General features: G+C 34.5%; 1 protein-coding gene across 1 annotated transcript in view; it reads left to right on the plus strand.

Moving 5' to 3' along the window:
• Positions 1–19,095, plus strand: part of LOC133516150 (suppressor of lurcher protein 1) — a 392,999-nt gene that overhangs the window by 178,289 nt on the left and 195,615 nt on the right. The window lies entirely within an intron of this gene.

Raw genomic sequence — 19,095 nt, forward strand, 5'->3', positions numbered from 1 at the left:
ATACCTAGGTATAAGTAGCCATATTGACATCTTTTCCGTAATTATTTTATTTGACATTGTATAATTATTTCCCAATATTTATTTGACATTGTGATTAATTTATTTTGGTATTGATAATTGATGATATTTTCTGTTTTGACATTGTCATTTTAATCAGTAAATTTTGGTAACATATAATACTTATTTAAAATCATGATCCGGGCCTCGTATAACATAATAAAATACGAGGGTAACATGGGTCGAAATAAGGAAAACCCTTTATTCTCTACTTATTACAATATTCACACTGGAGAGCGTGACTATGAATGTATAAATACTTAAACAATTAGGTATGTCAATATTAACCCTTTTGTAATATACGGCTTATAGAGCATAAGTGATGGTTTACCCCGAAGCTTGGATTAACCATGAATGATTACCTCTGATTGGGTCGGACATATGGAGCTGTAGCCCTGTGAGCCCTCAGCCAAGGCATCGATTGCAACACATCTGAGTGGAACGTTTATTTGGTTTGCTAAGCAATTTGCTTTAAGAACAGGACTTGTGTACGCGTTGAAGTTATAACATGTGTACATATATTTGGTGATGAATAAGTAAACGAATTCAACTGTTTAAAATGATCATGATGGTTTTTTTTAGGGTTCCCTAGCCAAATGGTAAAAAACGGAACCCTTATAGATTCGTCATGTCCGTCTGTCTGTCCGTTTATGTCACAACCACTTTTTTCCGAAACTATAAGAACTATACTATTCAAACTTGGTAAGTAGATGTATTCTATGAACCGCATTAAGATTTCCACACAAAAATAGAAAAAAAAAATTTGGGGGTTCCTCATACTTAGAACTGAAACTCAAATTCCTTTTTTTCATCAAACCCATACGTGTGGGGTATCTATGGATATCATCATTCGCTTGCCCTTATAGGATAGGTCTTTAAAAATGATATTGAGGTTTCTAACATCATTTTTTTTTCAACTGAATAGTTTGCGCGAGAGACACTTCCAAAGTGGTAAAATGTGTCCCCACCCCCCCCTCCTGTAACTTCTAAAATAACAGAATGATAAAACTAAAAAAAAAATATGATATACATTACCATGCAAACTTCCACCGAAAATTGGTTTGAACGAGATCTAGTAAGTAGTTTTCTTTAAAACGTCATAAATGGTACGGAACCCTTCATGGGCGAGTCCGACTCGCACTTGGCCGCTTTTTTCGGTGAACTTGTTGGCGAAAAGGTAAGCCATATAAAAAAATACTGAATGTTTAAGTGAAATTCTTGTAACAGAGAAGTAAATATAAACATAATTAGATTTTCATAACAAATTAAAAATTACCTATAAATAAATATTGAAGTAGCACTTACCCCTACTATATTTTTAATATCACTACGCATCATTCTAAATAACATACATGAAAATAATTATACCACTAAATAAAATTTTATTGCACGAATCTGTAGAGGTCACGTCAACCTATTTACGAGTGCAATTGCGCATTGCACATCGGATAACTATTTTGCAGTCCTTAACCGGAGCCGAGCACTTCAAAGAACCCAATTTCGAAACTGCATCAAAATGTTGCTCAAAATACAAAAATGTAAGTGTGTTTTTAATCAGCTACAGCTCTTTCGATAAATTTAAATGCAATATAGTCCGTGCGGTGAGAAATTGCGGTTTGAGTTAAACGTTCCTCAGGCATCCGGAAGTCGCAATTTATGTTCCTACCATAAAATAAGATATCTTCTTGCTGGAACATGATTTTAGTTTAGCAGTATTTAGAAACGAATATATTTTATATTTTAAATTGCGATTTCAATAATAAAATACTGTTACAACTGACGTTAAATTTAACTCATTAATTATTAACTTTAACTAAAATACGGAACATTAATGGTTACAGAACATAATATACAGTTATTAGACGAGGAATAGATCTTTAAACTATTATGTAGTTTTTTTAGATTTTTTACTATTACTGCCGATATACTATAACATTTTTTTTTGAAGTTCACTGAATAACACAACAAAGTGAATTTATAAAAGAACACAGACGGTGTCTCGTATAAGATCTACCGCTTTTGGCATGAACTGGACAGCTTCTGATGCCTTTGATCTTTACAATTCTTTTCCCTGTTACTTTATTCACCTGTCTACGCTTGATCGGCTATACAGGTTATGTTAATACAAAAATATCCCGTTTACACTATACCTTTCTATCTTAAGCGTTTGTAACATAAAAAGTATTAAAACTATAAATATTACATCATTTGATCTCAAATAAACATCAGCTCGGGAGGCCTAGCCAAGATAACAATCGTCGATAGAAAACGTCAGTCTAATTTTAAATAATGTATGAAAACAGTCACGTGACTATTAAAGCATCTATCATCCCGATACATTTTTTCTTTTCGATTCACATTAAATGTCAACAACAAATTTTGTCAATGTACGATTGGCGTCTTTGGTTACGTCCCCCATATACATAAAAAAGAAAAAACTGACTTTGCATGCGTAGGTATATATATATGTTTATAATACAGTATCCGAAAAAAAACACTTTATAACACAAACACCTTAGAATAAAACGTAACCGAGGGTGCCGCCGACATCTTTACCCCTAGTCTAACTTTGATCGACATCATAACGTGACGAACGCGTTTGCGTTAAGTGTCATTTTGTATAGGATTTTGAGTTTCCAAAACGTCCCGCTTGGCGCGCTCTTTCGAAATTCAATACAAAATGAGACTAAACGCAAACGCGGACGTCACGTTTGGAAATCGAATTTATTTACACTAGGGGTACTGAATGGGTCCCGGACTGCGAGTGCTGAAGGCCGCAGAGACAGAAACCAAAGCACTATCCGCGCCGTGTCCACAACTACTTCTTCTGTAATCTGGATATAGATATATTTCTCGTATAAATCTAATAACCAAAATTATATTATATTACAATAATAAGCCATGTAAAACTGTTTTACTTAATACGTAGTTTAACTTTAGGTCGAAGTATTTTTAAACTAAATATTTTTTTAACTATGGTATACTCTGTTAAACACATGACATAGTATGTTTAACTATAGCAGAGTACCATATGAAATACTAGCCTCTGCCTGCGAGTTTGTACATATTAGTCGTTAAGCTGCCGTCCGTGCCCGCTCTCTTGTACTCCGGGATAAAAACTACCCTGAGTTTACAGTTTAATAAACTATCTCATTGCCAAGGTTCATCGTAACCTGTTTACTGTAATTAATGATTAAATAAACCTCTAAATATATTAAAATAAACAAATTTTAAATTGTTGTTGTTGTTGTTGTTGTTGTCCTAAAGCACCCCAGAGGTGCAAAGGGCCTTCACAAGCTCGCGCCACTCCTTCCTATCTTCAGCTCGTCCTCTGGCCTCGCTCCAGCTCAACCCGACCGCTCGTAACTCTCTTTGGACGGACCGTTGCCAAGAGTGTACAGGACGCCCGGAGCCACGGCTTCCGTCCGGCGGTTTCCACGCGAAAGCTATGGTAGCATTATTCGTTTCCCCTCTTCGAATAGTATGTCCTATCCATCTCCATTTCCGTGTCGCAATTTCTTCGTCAATGGGTGTTTGCCGGCATATACTCCATAGGTCTTCATTTCGAATGGTTTTTGGCCAGAAAACGCGAAGGATCGACCTGAGGGACTTGTTGACGAAGACCTGAAGTTTATTAGTTAGGCCTTTAGTCACTCTCCACGTTTCGCAGCCAAAAAGCAGCACAGATTTCACAGTGGATTCGAAGAGGGAAAGTTTAACTCGTCGCGTGAGCACATTCGACTCCCAAACAGCCTTTAATTGAGCGAACGCAGCCTTCGCCTTCTTTATCCTGCTGTCGATGTCTTCATCCGCTCCACCTTTACAGGATATTACGCTCCCCAGGTACACAAACTTTGACACTGAGTCTAGGTTCTCACCCCCCAGCGACAGCGGATCCGTTGTACTTGACTTAACTCGCATGCTAACTGTCTTACGCCTGTTGATTCGCAGGCCCATTCTATCAGCCTCTTCTTTAAGACTTTCAAGTTTCGCTTCTAGATGAGCAAGAGTAGGCGAAATCAACACGATGTCGTCCGCGTAGTCCAAGTCCTCTAAAACGTTCGTGTCCCATGGTATACCTCTCGGTGTCGATACCACATTACGCATGACGTCATCCAAGAGAATCACAAATAAAAGCGGTGATAGAAGGCACCCTTGCCTTACCCCGGCTGATATCTGTATCGGCGCTCCAAGCTCTTTCTCATGGACCACCCTGCATGTGCTACCTTCGTATAAAGAGCGTATTATGCGGACGATACAGGTAGGGACACCCCTCCTGCTTAGGCTAGACCACAACGCGCTCCATTTCACAGTGTCGAAGGCCTTTTCGAAGTCAACGAAAGCCAAGAACAGTTCCGATTGCCATTCCACGCACTGTTCTATAAGGATACGTAGGGTGTTGGTGTGGTCAGTGCAGGAGCGACCCGGGCGAAAACCCGCCTGTTCTTCGCGCAGGGTATCAGCTACTTTTGGTGCGATGCGATTGAGGAGGACTTTTGCCAAGACTTTGGCAGCAGCTGGAAGTAGTGTGATGCCGCGCCAGTTATCGCACCGCGATAGATCACCCTTCTTCGGGACTTTCACCAGGAGTCCTTGTTTCCACTCGGCGGGTACTTGTCCAACTTCCCATATACGGGTTATTAGGGGATACAGTAGCGTTGAAGATGTGGCGATATCAGCCTTCAGCATATCAACATGCAAATTTTAAATTAGCAGAATTTATTGAGATAAATCCTCAATAAATTTGTGTTTTTAGGGTTCTGTACCATAAAGGTACCTACAAAAGGAACCCTTATGGTGCGACTCTGTCCGTCCGTCCGTCCGTCTGTCACATTGCTGAATATCTCGAGAAGTACTTAAGCTATCGATTTGAAATTTAGAATAGTAATAAACAACGTTAACCCAGACATATTGGAAGTGTAATATTTTTATTTTATTCAAATTAATTATGGAAAATGCCCAATATAAAGAGGGGGCAAAATTTCAAAGTCTAGTTACTAGGTCAAGTGGGGTATCATTTGAAAGAGCTCAAATTGAACATTACAAAACAATTTTTTTTCATAGTGAAAAAAAAATTACTTATGAAGGAAACTGTGAAAAAAAAAATACCATTCCCCCTAATCTCCGAAGTTTACGAATGAAAAATTATGAAATTTTTACGTTGTAATAAAATTATCATAATTAAATCAGACCTCTATCTTGATAACTTTTTTTTAAATAACAATAATATTTTATAATTTAATTTGCTATTTAATCCCATTTGCGGGTGTTTATTATAGTTGAAATTCTTTTGAGATTACACTAAAGACACTTCCTATCGAATAAAACAAAAAATATTGAAATCGGTTCACATGATAAATAATTATCCCTGAAAAACAAACATACATAGGTACAGATCGCGTAAATTAGACGTAGCGCTGTACACAATAATGCTAATAGTATACTTCTGATCAAAAGTCTTTCGTGATTATAGTTACCTACATGAGAAAATTTAAAGTTAGTACGGAACCCTCAGTGCGCGAGATAAACGAACTTTTTTTTAATATTATAATTGTTTATCCATCAAATAATAAGTTTCAAAATTTTGCTTGTAGACAATGAGCTGTATTTAAAACCGGCGATACCCGTTAATTAAATGTCTACTAGTTATCACCTTCATTAAACAGGAACAATCAATGGCTCTCTGCTAGTAATCAAACCATATGAAACCAACAGTGAAAATTATCCAATTTGCGTGTCGCGAGCAGGCGCAGCACTTGTACGAGTTTTATGGCATCGCTGCATAGGTCCGAGTATATTGGCTTAATCCAAACTATTATTCCAGTATTCTCGTCGCGGAAAGTCACCGTCGTGTCATTTAACGTAATTGTGCAAGTAACAATCGCTCGGAGGCAGTTTTACCTACAACTACTGCTGCAGCTAACTGGCCACTTAAATTAGACCTGTGACAGTTGTAGCAAACATCTCTTCGAATGCTTCGCATAGTTCGGCATGAGCGGGGCCGGGAAGCTCCTTACTTATTGGTAGCATGACATTCCGTTTTGGGGCGATGCCGTTTCCCTACTCATTATCGTTAACAAAAGGGTTGGACTCGATTTACATTTACATCGTAGTGTTCCTCCAACTATTACTTTGCTATAAAAAAAACACTCTTTTGTAAATTTCTGTTTAAGGACATTAATGAATCAAGATTTTTTTCTAAAGAAGAAAAGGGTAATCGATTAACGTATTCCGGAAAGGGTAGGTATACCATTCTAAGTAACCTTCATTTTAATAAACGTCGGATCGTGCCACCGCATACGGTACAGAATGTATGTAGATATTAGAAATTGGTACTTCTCCGTTCGTAAGACAAACATTCATCTTTATGTGAATCAGTAGCGATTTATTCCGTCTTCTACAGTGTAGGATTGTGTTCTATTGACATAGGAGATGGATTACATTACTTGCCTACAATTATGCAAACGCTCGTTGAATGGAAGGCTTAACATAAATCGAACGGTGATATTTCTGTCGTCCTCATGTTCTTGAATACGAAATTGTGTTTTTCTCTCTCCTGACCGGAAGATAGCAACTCGTCTTCAGTTTTTTATAAGGCATTGTGCTTGACGATCCCCATTCAGTTTCAAAGAGAAATATATCTGTTGTTTCCATTACTTATGTCTGTTTCTACAGTATGATCGATTATACTGTAACTCTTTTGTTATTTTATTTACGGTAATATTCATGTCTCTGATACGTTTTAGGTAGTTCAGGCTGACACGAGTATACCTAGTTACTAACAGCAACACTCTTAGCTGACCATCGGTGGACCTTGTCTAGCAACTATTGCAAAAATAAGGTTATAAATAGGCTAAATCATAAGTTTTTATTAATGGTAGCAGTCCATTAGGTTTATGTTAAGGATCAAATGAAACTGCAAACGAGGTCAAGTCTTGAGTTTGCAATATTCTTACCCCCAGAGTTACACACAATGTTTTTCGACACACTTGCGAAGAAAAAAAACAAATTAAATACGGTGACATTTCAAACATTTGGCCGCCATACTGTAATTCTTTGACAGGTTAGGCACCGAAGGCACAGATATACGGCATTCAGCCGCGATTGTAAATTGTGTAAAAATATTTTAAACGGTTATTAAATTAATCAAAATAAAGACTTTTTTAAGACAAACGATTAAAATAAAATATAAATGTCAGTATTTTAAACCTACTTGGTCCCTATGAATAAGTCCCTCGGGAGTTATAGCTTTTTTTTTCAAAATCCATAACTCCCGCGGGAACAATACATGCCATTGTTCTTCAGTACACCTGCTATAGGGAATGCAATCTTGGGCCAAGATTGACCATTCAAGATCTTGGAGTCTCTTTTCGGAATCAAGATTGGTCAGTTCAAGATCTTGTCAAGATTCGGGTCAAGATCTTGGTCTCGAATCAAGATTATCGGGATTATTCCAGATTGAGCAGAATAATTAAAAAAGGCGTTATTTTTGAGTCAAATTCTGTAAATTGAGAGTAACCAGTATTTTTGGATTATTTTATATAATTGAGTATACTTTTCAAAGTAAACAACTTTCCATGAACACAATAATCAACGTTTATTTCAAAAATTAACAAGAAACAATCAAGATTTTAGTGACTATAATAATAAATGCAATACATTATTGCATTTATTTTATTTTAATCATTAAAATGTTGATTGTTTCTTGCCAACAATGCAATGAGATCATAATTTATTATTTAGTCGCAAAGTTGTCAAATTGCGACTAAATAATAAACAAATTCGGCGCACCGCGCGATTGTAGAACGTGATTGGTCGATTCATTCCTCGTCCCGCGACCCCACGCCTCACACACACACACCCCGCTCCGTTGCTAGTCGCCAGTCAGACGGTCGGCCGAGCGCGGCGCGGCGCGTGAGACGGCTCAGGCGAGCCGCGAGACAGTTCGCGCGTTGCCGCGCAGGTATGAACACGTATGACGTTTCACGCGCGATCTGTCTGAAAATCTTGTTACAATCTTGGTCTATTTTGCCAAGATCGCGAAAGGGATTTCAAAATTCAAGATTGATGGCCTTCAAGATTGAATCTTGGAAAATCACTCAAGATCTTGGTGGAATCTTGATCTTGCAAGATCAAGATTGCATTCCCTAACCTGCTAACATCTTTTTCGAGTAAGTGTGATGAAAAAAGATTTGCTTTTGTAACAAATAGAATTGGCGATAACATTAAAATTTAAAAGCTCTATAGCGTCTGCGAGACCTTTCTAAATAATTGTTTTTTCTAATTTCTAAACCGAACAGCGCTTTTTCTCCATTCTTAGATCGTTTAACTCCATTCACTGCAGTTCGAAGGGGATATATCAGAGCTTATAGACTGGACTCCCTGGTGTGACCTGTATAAATAGTGCTCTGATCTATAAATCGGATAAAGCTTACCTCGGCACGACTAAAAATATTTAGCAGTCTGAACCCCGAGAACGATTTCGTAAAATAAAACACAATACAAGGTTTGTGTGTGTTACTTGAGGAAATAGATCCTATTTCCGAGTGTTATTTTGTAACATTGTATATTGATGTGATCAGTTCTAAAATACTTACAGGTACAGTTATTTTTGGATATATCACTAATATCCGAAACCGTTACGATACGGGGTAGTTAGTATATATTTTAACCGCGAAAGGAAAGGGCTAGGGGGACTGAAAAGATACGATAAGATAAGATATATACTAGGTTATATGTAGTAGTAAATAGTTTTAAATAAAAACCAACCACAAAACATATTGTAAAGTTACTACATTAGCAAAATGCGCCGGATATAATTTTATGAATAATAAATGAGTATGCCTATAAATGATTACATATAAGAAACCCATTTCAAAAGTATATTGCTAGTGTAACCATGTACAGTGGGGTAAAAAAAAGATTTATTCAGCAATACCTGCTCTCCGTCAAAACTTAAAAAAAAAATGCAAACATTATATTGCATTTTTGTTTGGTTTATTGACTCAAATTAATATACTAGCTTTTAACGAGGGTCGTACATATGAGTTTGCCGTTCCATTCAAATTTTCATTCTCACAAAGGGCATGGTACCTACATTTTCTGATAACGTTAAAACCAAAAGGCAAAAAGACTGAAAGAGATGCGTCTGCCGTATTAATGAAGATGAATGGAGCTTTACACACTGCTAAGCATATTGCATATAAGTATTTCGTTCCTTATAATTATCTCATTTTATCTTTGCATTTCCAGATTAGGCTCTTTATAGACAGGTATGCTAAGAAAATTAAATAAAAGCATTATAAAAACTAAGTAAGTGAGTAAATGTTCTTTATTTATTATGCACCATAAAGTAATAGTTATTTGTACAACAAGAGAGCAAAATTTTATATTTCTTCGAGTGTTTATTTTAAGTCCCGTTCAAGCGAAAGATACTATAATAGATCGCTATGCCCGAGAATCTAATTTAGAATCTTGAGCGTAGTAAGGGACTCAAAAGCGCAGGAGATGTAAATAACTTCAATTGATATCGTGTAGTAAACAAAACTTTTTACGACATCAATACAAGTAAGAACATATTTGGAAGGTAAAAATACAACCAGAAAAAATTTAATCCTTCTTCATCACTATTTCACTCATGTTGTCTAAAGGTAAGGTACTTTAATAAGTAAGTTGAATTACTTAATATAAATAAAATCATACTAACGAATATCAATTGAAAGTACAAGCGACAACTTTTTTTTGTAAAAAAAAAAAAACACTTTGTAAGATACGGTCCGAATTGCGGATGCTACTACAAATTTATTATCTATAGTATAGTAGAGATCGTGAAAAGAATAATAATTAACTTTGTTTCTAAATTCATTGTTTTGATTGTAAAATAAAATACGTAAATTATGGTGTTTTTGTCAAATTTTATACGTTTTTCTTCATCAATTAATTATTACAAATACTCGTAGGGTGTTTTGGAACCATGCGGTCTGACTTATTTCGGTGGTCTATTATAAACAGTCAATATACACCGTTGAATTGCGCGAATTACTGCTGAGGTGAAAAAGTTTTTTCTAAAATTAAGATTATGTTTGTAATCGACGATTCAAAAGTGCCTGTAATTATGTGCATAATTAGTAAAAGTAATCGGTAATGGTCAATGTTTATGACAGTTTATTATGAGTCCTTTAATAATAACTTCAGATAGCATTTATTTTTCTACCTATGTAGGTCACAATGTTCCATCGCGTGTTGCGAAAAAATATAACCTTCATATTTTATGACTCAACTTATCATAGGTAAAATGCTCAGATTTTAGTGGCTTTATATATATATAATCTTCTGTTACAATGCCTGACCCATTAATACCGTGACGATGCTCGACTACTCGCTGTCGTTAATCACGACTAATGACAGAGATAAAAATATTTCCAACTTACCAACGTTACGCAACGGTTATCATTATCACGACCATTCTTAGTTTTTTGTTTACCGCGAAATAAAATCTGCTATTAAATATTATGTATTTAGAACGACCCCACAAACATCAATTGTGTGGGATAAACAAAGCTTTCTAAGGTGTCCGTCTGGTTCAAATCTTCAAAATGTATAAAATACACCCAGGACGTTATATTTTAGTCCAAGTGAGTTTTACTACGGAACCAAAGGGAAATCGCAAATAAAAAACAAGATGTCGAAGTTTTCCGAGGATCATTTCTATGTGTTTGCCAATCGCTATTTTCTATTACAGGATTTGTTACATTGTAAAAAACATTTCGTGTGACATCGCGAAGTATAGAAAGAACTCTAAAAATACGTAGCCTAGTACCGTAGTACCTTAATCATTTTGGGTTTATTAATCCTTTAATGGACTTACATATATATGCATTTTATACACTTAGGCGACAAAACGGCATAGCTCCGTTGATGTAATACCCCAAATTGTGTAAAAATATTTTCCATATTATCAATTCCAGAGAGGAAACTGGGGACTGTATTTGTATGGATAAGCAGTCGTCCACTATCCTATTAAGCCTCAAGTTCCTTAAGATTTTTTTACAACAGCAATTATATTCCCGTTTTCTCTTAGAAAACTAGAAACACACTAAAACGTAGGATACGATGCGATGTACGTAGGCACGTGCATAAACATAATATTGGCAATATTTTCCCACATCAAAACTTGCTTTTATTTATTCTTCGAAATCCCGTTTGCGGAACCTAATACGGCACAACAATAATCAAACACAATTTTACGAATGGCACACAGAGATAAAGGGAGGGGAGCCAAAGCTATTATTTCCAGACAATCCCCAATAAGGCTTTTAGTTTTGGCGGAGAAATGTCAACAACAATAAATTGCTGGTAACGTGAGAACTTGTACGCGACTCATTTCGCTCTATGGGTACCATAAGAATACCACGATTTATCAAACATATTACCTATGATTTATGGGCTCATATATATACAACTTGTGAACAGTTATTGAATGCCTCTAATATCAGTATATAAAACGGTCATAAAAGCGGTTACATAATTCAGAAACATGGTGGTATTGGTTTGTAATTTATATATAAATAATAGCGTTCAATTTAAAATAGCAAAATTAATGCCTAATTTTCAACCAGTCAACAACCAAGTGCAATGCAAATGCACTTTTAACCTTGTAGGGATGTATTATTTATTACATTAAAAAAAGGCATTTTATTACAAAGTTGAAATATTCTATGAACTATGTTTAAGAAGCATACCTATGTTTAAAATCAAGAACGGTTTGACAAGAGTAGTAGTCGCTAAGTTTATGCAGACAATACAATTTTTATTGTTGATGGCAATATTTTATAATATTAAGCTAAATTGACATGAGAGTGACAAACCCGAAACATTCTGTATATCCTGCACATTTGCCGTTTACCCTGATAATGTTAATACCATCATCACCATGCCACATTGTATACATATAGACATATTATGACGATTTTTTAAACTTTGTGATAGCTATATGAACAAAATGCAAACTGTTTCATGAATATATTGCTGCCCTGATATATTTAAAATATGTTTTCGTCATTTCAACTGTTCGTTTGTAATCATCCTCTAACTCAGATTAAAAAAAATGGCAAGGTTGAAATCCGCCCACATGACAAAAATACGTAATATTTTATATCATGTCCAGTATTTTGATGCTTGCTGTTTTGTTCTTAAGAACAAAAACTATAAAAAAATATTCAACACAATTTGCAGGAGCATAGGAGCAAGCAATCAATCTGTTTGTTTGATTGAAAGACAAATTGAAAGACGTTTTGTAATTAATTATATTTATTCATTGTTTCATTCAAAATCATTAAAAAAGGAGATCGACGATTTTCCTAAGTTTTTGGGCCCCCTCGTCAAGTTGAACGTATACATAGCAAATTAATCGTTGTAAAACTAATTGCTAGATTATGATGGTGAAAATAGAATCAAGAAATAAACCGGGAATTTTGAGAAATTCTGCAAAAAAAATTGAATATGACAAGAGAAACTTGTAAACACAAAAGCGTATACTACTCACACTATTATGTAAAAGTATTATGGCTTTTTAAAAAACAATAGACTAATCCTGACAAGTAAATGAAACTGAAATTGTATCCTCATACAATAAAAAGTTATATTTTGATCTTAACACTTCTTTCAACGAAATAAGGTTTATTTAAGGTTGGCGCTGCATGCAAATGTTTGACAGATAGAAAATAAAAATGTCGCGTTTCTTTTAATAAAAGTAGCATGATAATGTCGTATTCTGAATTTGTTTAAATCTCCAAACTATAAATATAACGTCAAATAAGTATATTTCTTAACTACTTACGGCCCGATTCGAAGAATGATTAAGACACTTTTAAGATCTTTAAAAGATCGATAACTAAACGACATGTCAAAATTGACGTTTATTTTGATTCCGCTGTGATCCCAATAAGATTTATCTACGATATTTCTAACGTCAAAGTGACATTGGTTGCCCGAATCGAGCTGTTTCTGACAATTATACGACATACCAACGATATCTAAATGAGAACATATTTAAACCAGAACTTATCGTTATCGTATCTTATTCTTGGAATCGGGCCGTTATTTTAGGCATTTTTATAGTTGATTTGTAATTTAAAAGTAGGTATATTTATATATAATATATATAAATAAATAATTAATGACACTACTGATATTTTGAATGGTACCAAAACGTATTTATGTCAGCTATGACTAATGTCATGGCTATCCACCATATAGTTAAGTGCAAAGAGAATATAACTCCTTAGTGAAAAACCTCGCGGGTCAGGTGAAATTCAACCTTTTGTCAATGTTATAAAGACGTTGACAACGGCAACGCTTTTGTTGCTGTATCTGTACGAAAATGTATCTTAACCTATATACCTACGCATTCAATGAAATGTATTGAATAACGGAAAAGAACAATAAAATGCCTTTTTATTTTGTATTTCTAATTCCCGTTTCCATTACCCCCAATATTATGACTATTTTGAGTATTGATTAATGAAATAGTATGAACTTTTATACGCGATAGTACCCTCCGGCCGAAAATCGATGATCTCGTTTTGCAAATGAATTCGATTTTAAAGGTTGCTATGATCAGAATATTGTAAGAAATTCAGATTTGTGAAGGTATTTCCGAATATAAGATGTTTCTTTGATCTAGGCTGGCAGACCAATTATGGGAAAAATGTATAACGAAAAAACCCTTTTAGAGCGTATTTTTTTCTACAACGGCCCGATGTCAAACTGCGCGAGGCGCGAGTACTAAAAGTCACCGCAGGTGAAATTGCCATGACCCATATGAAAAACTGACGCGAACTATATAGCTCTACATCAAAATTATAAATATGCCACTATTTTATTAAGTTTTGTAATTAATGTATAACAAGAACCAACTTTGGCTTTGCAAAAGCAATCCAGATTTTTGTTTTCTTCTAATGAGAGCATTTTCTTAGTAGTTTCACTTTGCATAAACGATGTTCTACTTCTACACCAATAAGATTTAAATACCAGGAATACCAAGAGGAGAAAACATTTCGGTTTATCTTTTCCAAATTAAGTACCGTCATGTCCTGTAACTTTGCCTGTGCTACTTATGTTAGCTTAGTTTGACATAAGTTGTCATAAACAAAATGTATCTAGTGCAAACCTTACATAAAACTGCTTAATACAAAGTATTTTTTACGGGTGTCATTTTTTCGAACGATCTACGGCTAACTTATAATACTCGTAGTTGACGTTCAGTGAGTTTTTTTCGCGACACCGACCACACAATTTTAAAACCAGTACATATATTACATTACATTTAATCTATTTATTGACAATAACAATATACATAATGGATATATACAGATGATTACTATAACTAGCTTATATATAAAATAGGCCCTTGAGGCATTGTACCAAGGATGCTGGCGGCATTTCCTCGTTGTATCGCAATACTGATACGTTACATAACATTAGTTTTAAACAGTGATAGAAGATCAGGTAATTGGTGGATGACATTACTTGTTACTTGGTACTAAGCCAAGGGTTGATTTGATCTCAATTAAGAAAATACTGATAACCGAAAAGAGATACTTTTTTGTTTAAATAATAAACAATTTAGTTAAACATAATTATTCTTTTTACTTATTAACCATAACTCCCCTTTATTTGGTATGTTGGTTAATTTTTGGCAGCATATTTCTATAATGATGCTAACTTACCTGTTTCTAACTAATTTCAATCGATGTATAAATTCTTCTTCTAGCTCATAAATGTACTTACAGATGTTCTGGGAGAATACAATTATAAGCTTTCACAATTATAACTTTGTTTTTATCTATTAAAACAAAGTTATGATTGTGAAATCTTTGTTTTTATATTTAGAAAGTGGTGGTCAATGAGATTTTCAGCACGTAAGTTCTAAATATGATTTTGATATTTACCAGTCACTTTCGGGGAAGGAAAAAAAACAAATGAAGGGACAGATGGCAATCGCTTTTATAAAAACAATGATGAGACAATGCTAGAAAGATGATGATATGCACCTAATTATTTTGCTATAAAATAAATAAATATTTTTTCACGTCAGCAGCTCGAACAAGGGTAATTTGCTGCTTAAAAACAGTGAGCAAAATCGCATTTTGCTCACCGAGTGAGACAAAATAACATTCAAGTGACCTTTAGATTCGAATGTCATTTCAACGTGCGGGGCCTAATACAAGTTCGAAATATTTGGATTCTATTGTCTTTATCCCTTTCACGTCATTAGCAAAAAGAAAGAGACAAAACAGTGCAACGGTATATTGACGGTTTAAAATAGACCCCCGAAATAAGTCAGACCGCATCGTTCCAAAACATCCTACGAGTCTTCATTCGTAATAATTAATTAATGAAATAAAAGTTTAGAATTTAATAAAAACACCATATTTTACGTATTTTATTATACAATCAAAACAATGAACTTATACAAATTTACGCAATTGTTACGCAGTAAATAATTCTTCTTAACTACTTTTAACGATCTCTACTATAGTTGACAAATAGTAGTATCCGCAATTCGGACCGGATCTTACAAAGTTTTTTTTTACAAAAAAAAAGTTGTCGATTGAGCTGTCAATTGATGTTCGTTAATTCATTATTTTCGTAGTATTTTATTGAAATTTCTTTCGTTTTGTTTTATTGCGGTAATTAAAGTTAATTGTTAGAATACCTTCAGAAAACATGAGTGAAATAGTGATCCGTCCGTCTGGATTACATTTTTTCAGGTTGTATTTTTTGATGGCTGACTGACGTGAAAATTTTTGTGTACTACACGAGATCAAAGTTATTTACATCTCGTGCGCTTTTGAGTCCCTTACTACGCTCAAGATTCTAAATTAGATTATATATCTAGTCTAGTAGATCTATTATAGAATCTTTCGCTTGCACGGGACTCAAAACAAGCACTCGAAGAAATATCAAACTTTGCTCTCTTGTTGTACAAATAACTATTGAAAAATTTGACTTGTCATTTTTTTGCCAGCTATCCTTCCGCTTTCGCCTGTCTCGCACACCGTCGTCAGCGCTGAAAGAACGTAAAGTGAAAACTGGTCTCATTTTTCCGGTACTATTTACGGCGCCCCTGGGTCGTAGGTGTCTCGCAACGTTACTCATAATAACACATCCACAACACGCTCACACATAATAGATCTTCACGCAACCCTTAAAATGAATAGAGTTATGTTATGATATTCTTTTTAAACAAGATAGGGCGACTCGGATTATTCGTTTTGTTGATAAAATTACTACTACAGTTAAAAATACGGCTGTATAATGCTGCACAGATCAGAGTATTTTTATAGCCTACTATTTAATATTGTATATTTTATGTCATTTCTGACTGAACTGAAACTCAGTCAATAATTTTTATTAAGCAATACATACTCAATCTATAGAACAATAATATCTATAGCCTCTATGAATGTTTCTGCACTTTGATTTTAATCTAGAATATAAACGTACAACAGTGGCATTCTTAGCTTTTCTAGGAGACCGTCGATTTTGTTTTGTTGTTTTGTGTGGTTTTGTTTTGTTTTTGTTGTTTGACGACCGCCTATGAAGCCGATGGTCCCGGGTTCAAATCCTGGTAAGGGCATTTATTCGTGTGATGAGCATGGATATTTTTTCCTGAGTCATGGGTGTTTTCTATGTATTTAAGTATTTATAAATATTTATATATTATATATAGCGTTGTCTAAGTACCCTCAACACAAGCCTTATTGAGCTTACTGTGGGACTTAGTCAATTTGTGTAATAATGTCCTATAATATTTATTTATTTGTTAAGCCACGTGGAGCGTATTGGATTGAAAAAAACGTCTTGTTAATCGTCATAATCTTTAGATTACGACGGTAAAAACAGAATTACGTAATAAAACATAAATGTTGAGAAATCTTGTAGTGTAAGCACATACGAGTACTATTCATACTATTCCGTATATTTTTCAGAAAAAAATATATAATCTGGCGTGTAATACTTATAAAACTGGAATTATTCTCATATATAATAATATATAAAGTAATATTTTGATTTTGTTTGTAGTTCATTATTTCCTAATGAAAGTGAACATACTGTCAACGGTTCCCCTTGTTATGGCATAGTCCAGTTTAGCATACTTTGTGTATGCAGAAGCGACGGGGCCCAAAATCGGCGATCTCATTTCGAACCTTGCTTAAACGCAGTATTTCCAATGAAAAGTTCTATAGTTATAATGTTAGAAAAGGAAAGAAGATATAGTTCTGTAATATATATTTTTTATTCGTTTCCTTTAACAAGAACCTGAAAATTCTAAGCCATAAATTATGGAAAAATGTATCACACAATAATGTAGCTATCTGACTCTTTAAGATATAAAGGGACTCAGTAAACAAAGTTTGTACCGAGCATTTTCATCAAACGTTTTTATTTACGTGATAAGCTATGACGACGGCAAAATCAACATCATTTACCCAATAATATAATATCTTGTACCAAGCAAGTCTAGACTGATTTGTACATTAAAACGATCGGTGTTTAAGTGATTTGTCGCCGTATGTAAGCAACAAAAACCTGTAGCTCTTGCCGCTTGCCAAGTCATTTAATTGTATATGTTATTAGCAATATTAAAACGTTTTTAAATTCTTTCCGGATTGTAACACTCCGCTATACCGGGTGTTTCCTACATGCTACAGCAGGAGCAATAAATTAAACTGTAGGCTGTACTCCTCAAACTGATCAACATTTGTTCAACAACTTTGAAAAATAACTTGTTTTGATTTTTATTGCACATTGAAGTTAATTCTAAGACGCAATGTTTTGCGAATTTTGTTATGTTTAATACGTGACAAGCATCGTCAAACACACTGATGTCAGCGTACATTGAAAATAATATTAAAGTATGCAAAAGTTAAAATCTAAAGATTTCATAATTTTTAAAAGTTATATCGTTTTAGGAGTACAATATATGGTTTAATTATTTGTTCGTGTTACAGGAAGCACATCTATGTTTATATGGTCTATATAAACATAGATGACGAACTAGCTCTGCAAAATGACCCCACATTGAATGGCGGCCCGTTGTCACAGTCGTAGTAAGAAGTATTCAAATTATATCTTTAATAAAAGAAATATGCCTTATTGTGCGGATAAATGATGTGCTAGTCGTTCCAACAAACACTGGAAAAAAATACGGGATTACCTTTCACGTATAGTTTAGCTAGGATCATATTATTTTGATTTCTCGTGATCAAAACAGGTTTTATATTCGGATAATGTTATGCATTTAAAACAATCGTTGATAGTGAGAAACTTTCATTTTAATTTTTTTTTCAGGTTTTTGTTTTGATAATTTCAATTCGTGGTAGTAAATACGAATCGTCGTTGTAGGTGGCGCTTTTTTATGTGTACATTTTTACTAAGTCCTGGTATCTCGCTGCTATTTATAACTTTTCGTTAAATTCGCGGACGGCTGGACCGATTGGGCTAATTTTGGTATTGGAATATTTCTAGGTCCAGGGACGGTATGAACGCTGAAAAATATGGAAAGAATGCGAGGAAAATAGTGAAAACAATACTTAATTATATTTTCCCATACAAACTGTTCTTACGACGACGTGTTCAATATGAATTTCTGCATGTTTGCTCTGATCATGATGTAATTCAATATCTGAGGATTCGAGCGGCCCAACATTATGATTCTGAGGTCAAATTTGGAAAACTTCCGTAATATTTGAATTTCTCCATGTTTGCTTTTATTATGATGAAAATCGATATCTGAGGATCCAAGAGGACCTTTATAATAAATTTGAGTCCTCAGATATCGACTTTCATCTTGAACAGAGCAAAAATGCAGAAATCCAAGATGGCGGGCGTTTTATTTTATTTTATTTTAGGTATGGAAAACCAACAGCGCTAAATATATCTACTTACATTAGAACTACAGAGCCAATTACAGGTTCTCACTTATAGAAATGTAATAAATTATAAAAAGTCTTTGCCCAACTTAATTTACAC

Source organism: Cydia pomonella, chromosome 3 (genome assembly GCF_033807575.1).
Source record: "Cydia pomonella isolate Wapato2018A chromosome 3, ilCydPomo1, whole genome shotgun sequence".
In the NCBI taxonomy this organism is placed as follows: Eukaryota; Metazoa; Arthropoda; class Insecta; order Lepidoptera; family Tortricidae; genus Cydia; species Cydia pomonella.